Genomic DNA, 6,000 nt, shown 5'->3' on the forward strand with positions numbered 1-6,000 from the left:
TTCCAAAGAGGATGATTCTAGACTGTTCTCAGTGGTAACAGATGACAGAACAAGGAGTAATGGTCTCAAGTTGCAGTGCAAGACATCTAAGTTGGATATTAGGAAAAACTTTTTCACGAGGAGGGTGGTGAAGCACTGGAATGGGTTATCTAGGGAGGTGGTGGAATCTCCAGCCTTAGAGATTTTTAAGGCCCGGCTTGACAAAGCCCAGGCTGGGATGATTTAGTTGGTTTTGGTCCTGCTTTGAGCAGGGGATTGGACTAGATGATCTCCTGAGGTCTCTTCCAACCCTGATCTTCTATGATTCTATTATTTTTATGTTTCCTTTGCAATGCTTTTACCTTAAGAATCAAGGTGCTTGCTTAAACAGAGCCGGGTAGTACCTTGTACCTGCTGGCAATACACTGTTCACAGCCTTCAGAGAGAAAGCAAAGTGCAGGTGCTACCTTTAGGCAGACTGGCTTGGTGGGGGTATCACAGTGTAAGGCAGGAAGCTGTGCAGCCTTAAAACACTGATCAGAAGGGAGAGAGAGAGACACACAGGTCTCCACCCAAGAGAAATAACAGTTGGGGGCCAGAAACCTTAGGTGGGTGCCCTCGAGGCTCCACGGAGAGCGAAATACAGGTGCAGTTACCCTGAAACTATGACAGGAACTAAACTGCTAGATCCATCCTCAAAAATCACGTTTGAAGGCAGGAGGTTTCTTCTCCCAGTTTAGACAGGATCTGAGAGGGAAGAAGTGCTGTTGGGGCTATGTTTGCTTCGTCCTTGGGGAGGGGAGGCAGATGTACAGCAAATGGGTGAATTCATCATTGTGGTTCCTTATTTCCCTCTTAAATGGTACCCCACTTGTGTCTCAATCCAGCTGACTACTTTTACATCTCCCATTAACAAAACACCTTCTCACGTTGCAGCTTCTGAGTCCCTGGGATGGAGGTGCCAGACACTTCCTCCCATTGGCTTCACCTTCACGCCAAACAGTCATTTGTTATTTACGGAACTGTCGCTTCCTTCACACGGCAGCCCTTTCCCGGGGCTAGTGCTGACACAGAGGTTGTACAGAGGTCCACAGTGAGAAGATTAACAGGCAGATGGTGATATTCCTGGTTAGCAAGCCTGACTTTAGGATTTTTGAGTCCCCATCAGAGTTGTTCTTGGAAGTTGGCATTCCCTCAAGACCTGTTCTTCACCCACAGCAAATCCTCCCAGTCTCTTCTCTCTTGTTTCCTTCCACCCTGCACTGGCAATGGTTAAGAAAAAGCTTGCAGGACACTGGGCAAAGAACACACACAGACCCTACATCCCCACAATAAAATTGTGAGCTACCTGTGAATCTAGGTGTTAGTCTGTATTTGCAAAAAGAACAGGAGTACTTGATTCAATGGCTGAGTCATTGCACATATTGCATCCGATGAAGTGAGCTGTAGCTCACGAAAGCTTATGCTCTAATAAATTTGTTAGTCTCTAAGGTGCCACAAGTACTCCTTTTCTTTTTGCGAATACAGACTAACACGGCTGCTACTCTGAAACATTACACATATTGAATCTATTTCCCCATGTTAAGTACCCTCACACTTTCTTGTTAACTGTCTAAATGGGCCATCTTGATTATCACTACAAAAGCTTTTTTCTCCTGCTGATAAAAGCTCATCTTAATTAATTAGCCTCTTACTCCACCTTTTCATGTTCTCTGTATGTATATATATATATAGATATAGATATAGATAGATATATATCTTACTATATGTTCCATTCTATGCCTCCGATGAAGTGGGCTGTAGCCCACAAAAGCTTATGCTCAAATAAATTTGTTAGTCTCTAAGGTGCCACAAGTCCTCCTGTTCTTTCTGTGAATCCAAAACTCCCTGAGCTGTAGAGCAGCCCAGATTCTGTGCTGTGCTGTGGCTGTTTTACACTACACCAGTGATGCAGTATGTCCCCAAAGCCAGCACAGTCAGCCACAGGAAAACCACTCAAGTGTCACCCTGAGCTGTGGCAGATAAGCCACTGGGCTGATGGGGCCTGTGCTCAGGGGCCCTGGCCAATCGCGGGGTTCTGGAAAAAATCTGCCACCAGGCAGCAGAAGCCTGGAGCCCTGGCCACGGGGTTGGTGGGACAGGGGAAGCCCTCCGCGGCAGCAACACCGGGTGGGCATGTCGTGGGAAGACCCCATGCCCCAACCCTGTCTCCGGCAGAAGTCGCAGGATGGGGGAAACCCCCCCTCCAGCGTCCCCCACCCCTCCCCAGCAGAAGTGCGGGGGTGGAGGGAGGGTGAGAGACGCCCCAGTGCCCCAACCCTGGTCCCCCATAGAAACACAGGGAATGGTGGGGGAAGCCCAGCAGCTGGACCCCTGCTGCAGCCATGGGACTGGAGGAGCTCTCATGCCCCACTATGGACCTGGGGCCGTGGCATGGGGACAGAGCGTCTCTGGTCCTGGGGGCTGCAGGGGGGGACCCAAATGGAGGGGACCCTGGGTGGAACAGGGGCAACATCCCTGAGGAAAGGGCAGAAAGGAGTGGGGCTGTGGGCAGGGCCGCAGGCAGAAGGGGCGGAACTGGGACAGGGCCACAGTCAGAACAGGTGGGAAGGGGGCCCCATTTGCTCTGGCCCAGGGCCCCATGAAACCTTAATCGGTCTCTTGCCCTGAGAACATGTAGCCAGAGCAAAAGTTGTGTGGCCAGGATGCCTCTACACTCCGCTGATCCCTGGTTGCCATGTGATCTCTTTGGAGACATTGGCAGCTAGCACAAATCAAAGTAACCTTCAGACAGCTCTAACTTACACCAAGGAACCAGTCTAGATCACAGTCTAGATACCCCTTTGTATCCCCTGCTCCAGAGTTGCATTGCCTTCTCTTCAGCTGCAGCTGAGTATCTGGTCCATTACCTTTATGCACACATTGGTGCTAATCAGGTCATGTACAGAGCTGGACAAAGAGTGCATCACTTATTGGTTTTCCAAGAGCAGAGTAGTGTCCATCTTGACAGAAAAGCATTCATTCAAAGAGCCATCCCCACCCATCTGTGCGAAGCGGCAATGGCTGCTCTCCTTCCTGGCACTCCTGTGAGACTGCTCCTCTGACCACATCTGAGGAGATCTCTGCAGGAAGGAGAAGGGATTCCTGAAGGAAGTTTTCGTGAGCTACATTGGATGAAGTGAGCTGTAGCTCACGAAAGCTTATGCTCAAATAAATTTGTTAGTCTCTAAGGTGCCACAAGTACTCCTTTTCTTTTTGCGAATACAGACTAACACAGCTGCTACTCTGAAACCTGAAGGAAGTTAACTCACTGGAACAGAGAGAGCCTTGTTGAGGTGTAAGAGGGAGGCAAAAGCCATACGTCCACCTCCCTAAGCACCAGGCCTCTTTGTACATCACTCCTCCTTGATCAGATGGTGACATGCTCAGTGGCACCATTGGGGGGCTGTGTTCTATGCTGTCGGCCAATCACCAAATACTGAGGCTTATATTCCCACGTTCTCTGCCTAAGGCCCCCCATCTTATCAATTGCTAAAGTCAAAGCGTCATCAGGAAAAAGGCAGCATGTGTTCTCTGAAAAGAAGCAATCCCTGGAGTACATCTGTATTTTTAATGCTGAGTCCCTCCTATTATCTTTCTCTTCCATGTCCTGGGCTTCCCTCCCATGACCTTCATGCCCATCTTCTGCACAGGAGTGACTGCATCATGTTAGCAGCAGCATCTCTCCCAGAAAAGAAGAACTCCCTGCCATGAATCATCCTCAGATGGCTCTTCCTCTACGATACCCGACCTCTTCTGCACCATCCTGTGACTGAGCCACATCCTCTACACTCATTAGGGACCCCAATCCATGGCTGCTTAGTTTTCCCAGTCAAAGCATGGACAATAGCCTGGTACTACCTGTCACAGAGTTCACTCACTGCTAGGGCACCTCCTGGCGGCTCTGGGGATTAGCTCCTTCCAGGTCCTATGCCCCCTTCTGTCACTCATTCATGTGCATTACCACCCATCTCTCTCTCTGTGACTCAGGGTGCTCTCTCTTCGTGACTTGGCCCTCTGGCCAGGAGACTGTGTGCTTTCCCCTGCTGGGGGTTATCAAAGTCTCGCCATCTAAAATGGCAGTCTTCTTCCTGACTGTGTCACTTCCCCAGTGGCTGGTAGGAAAATCTGGACCTGTCTCTTCTCCAGGTTCCAGCTCAGGGACCCTCTAATCAGCAGCCAAGGTCTGCAGTGTCCCACCTTGATGCCATTTCACTGAGCCTTTTCCCACTCCTCTGGATAAACCCTTCCCTAGGGCCTGGGGGGTTTCTATTCTCGCCCTGGGTTTCCTTCCTCCTCTCTTTAACATCCTAACAGTGGATGCAGGCTCCCTCACTGCAGCCTTTTCTGCTGCTAACTTCCTGGCTTTATACCAGCCATGCCTGTTCCTTCTCAGCTGGGGTTACTTAGGCCACCTAATTCCCTTCAGGTGTGGCCTATCCATTTAATTGGCCCCTTCTCAGCCTCATTAACATTTCCTAGGCTAGTGTGGGGTGAACACCCCAGCACACTACCATGCAGTAGACTGCTGTAGGCTGCCACTGGCACAAGTGTCCAGGGAATAGGGGTTAGCATAGTGGGAAAATGTGAGGGGTAGGAAACTGTAGAAGATAAGAGAAAACATGTTCAGCCACACCATCAGGGGCTCATTCACCTGCACATCTACCAATGTGATCTCTGCCATCATGCACCAGCAATGCCCCTCTGCCATATACATTGGCCAAACTGGACAGTCTCTACGCAAAACAATAAATGGACACAAATCTGACATCAGGAATTGTAACATTCACAAAACAATTGGAGAGCACTTCAGTCTCCCTGGACACTCAATAACAGACTTAAAAGTGACCATTCTTCAACAAAAAAACTTCAAAAACAGACTTCAACAAGAAACTGCAGAACTGGAATTAATTTTCAAATTTGACACCATCAAATTAGGCCTGAATAAAGACTGGGAATGGCTGGGTCGCTACAAAAAATAATTTTCCCTCTGTTGATACTCACACTTTCTTGTCAACTGTTGAGAATGGGTCACATCTACGATGATTGAATTGGCCTCATTAGCACTACAAAAAGTAATTTTCCCTCTATATTCACCCCTTCTGGTCAACTGTTGGAAATAGGCCACATCCACCCTAATTGAATTGCCCTCTTTAGCCCTGACCCCCGCACTTGATAAGGAAACTCCCAACTTTTCATGTGCTGTGTATTTATACCTCCCTACTGTATTTTTCACTCCATGCATCTGATGAAGTGGGTTATAGCCCACGAAAGCTTATGCCCAAATAAATGTGTTAGTCTCTAAGGTGCCACAAGGACTCCCCATTGTTTCAGCCTCACTGAAGCTATCAAAATGCGTCCTGTCTGATTTTGCAGAGCTCACTGGGAAGCAATGGGACTTGTGGATAGATGTACAGTAGACCCCATGTCTACAAGATTAGGAAGGCATCAGACTGGGCACCTGGGCTCACGCCCCCCGGAACAGAAGATCTTGTTGTTTTGTGTTGCAAACAGGTCCACTCAAGAATAACCTCAGTCCAAAAAGATGTTCTGGAGGATGGAGTCTTTGATTTCCCACTTGTGGTCTGAAGAAAAGTGTCTGCTCAAATGGTCTGCTATGCTGTTTTGCAGACCAAGTAAGAGTACCACAGAGAGTGAGATCTGGTGCTTGATGCACCAGATCCAGAGCCTGACTGCTTCTTGACAGAAAGGGGAGGATTTTGCTCATCCACTTTGTCAGGGTTCCCTCCCCACTCTGAAATCTAGGATACAGATGTGGGGACCCGCATTAAAGACCCCCTAAGCTTATTTCTACCAGCTTAGGTTAAAACTTCCCCAAGGCACAAATTCTTTGCCCTTGGAGGGTACGCTGCCACCAACAAGTGAATTAAGAAAGAATCAGGGAAAGGACCACTTGGAGTTCCTATTCCCCCAAAATATCCCCCCAAGCCCTTACACCCCCTTTCCTGGGGAGGCTTGAGA

The sequence above is a fragment of the Dermochelys coriacea genome, chromosome 25 (genome assembly GCF_009764565.3).
Source record: "Dermochelys coriacea isolate rDerCor1 chromosome 25, rDerCor1.pri.v4, whole genome shotgun sequence".
In the NCBI taxonomy this organism is placed as follows: Eukaryota; Metazoa; Chordata; order Testudines; family Dermochelyidae; genus Dermochelys; species Dermochelys coriacea.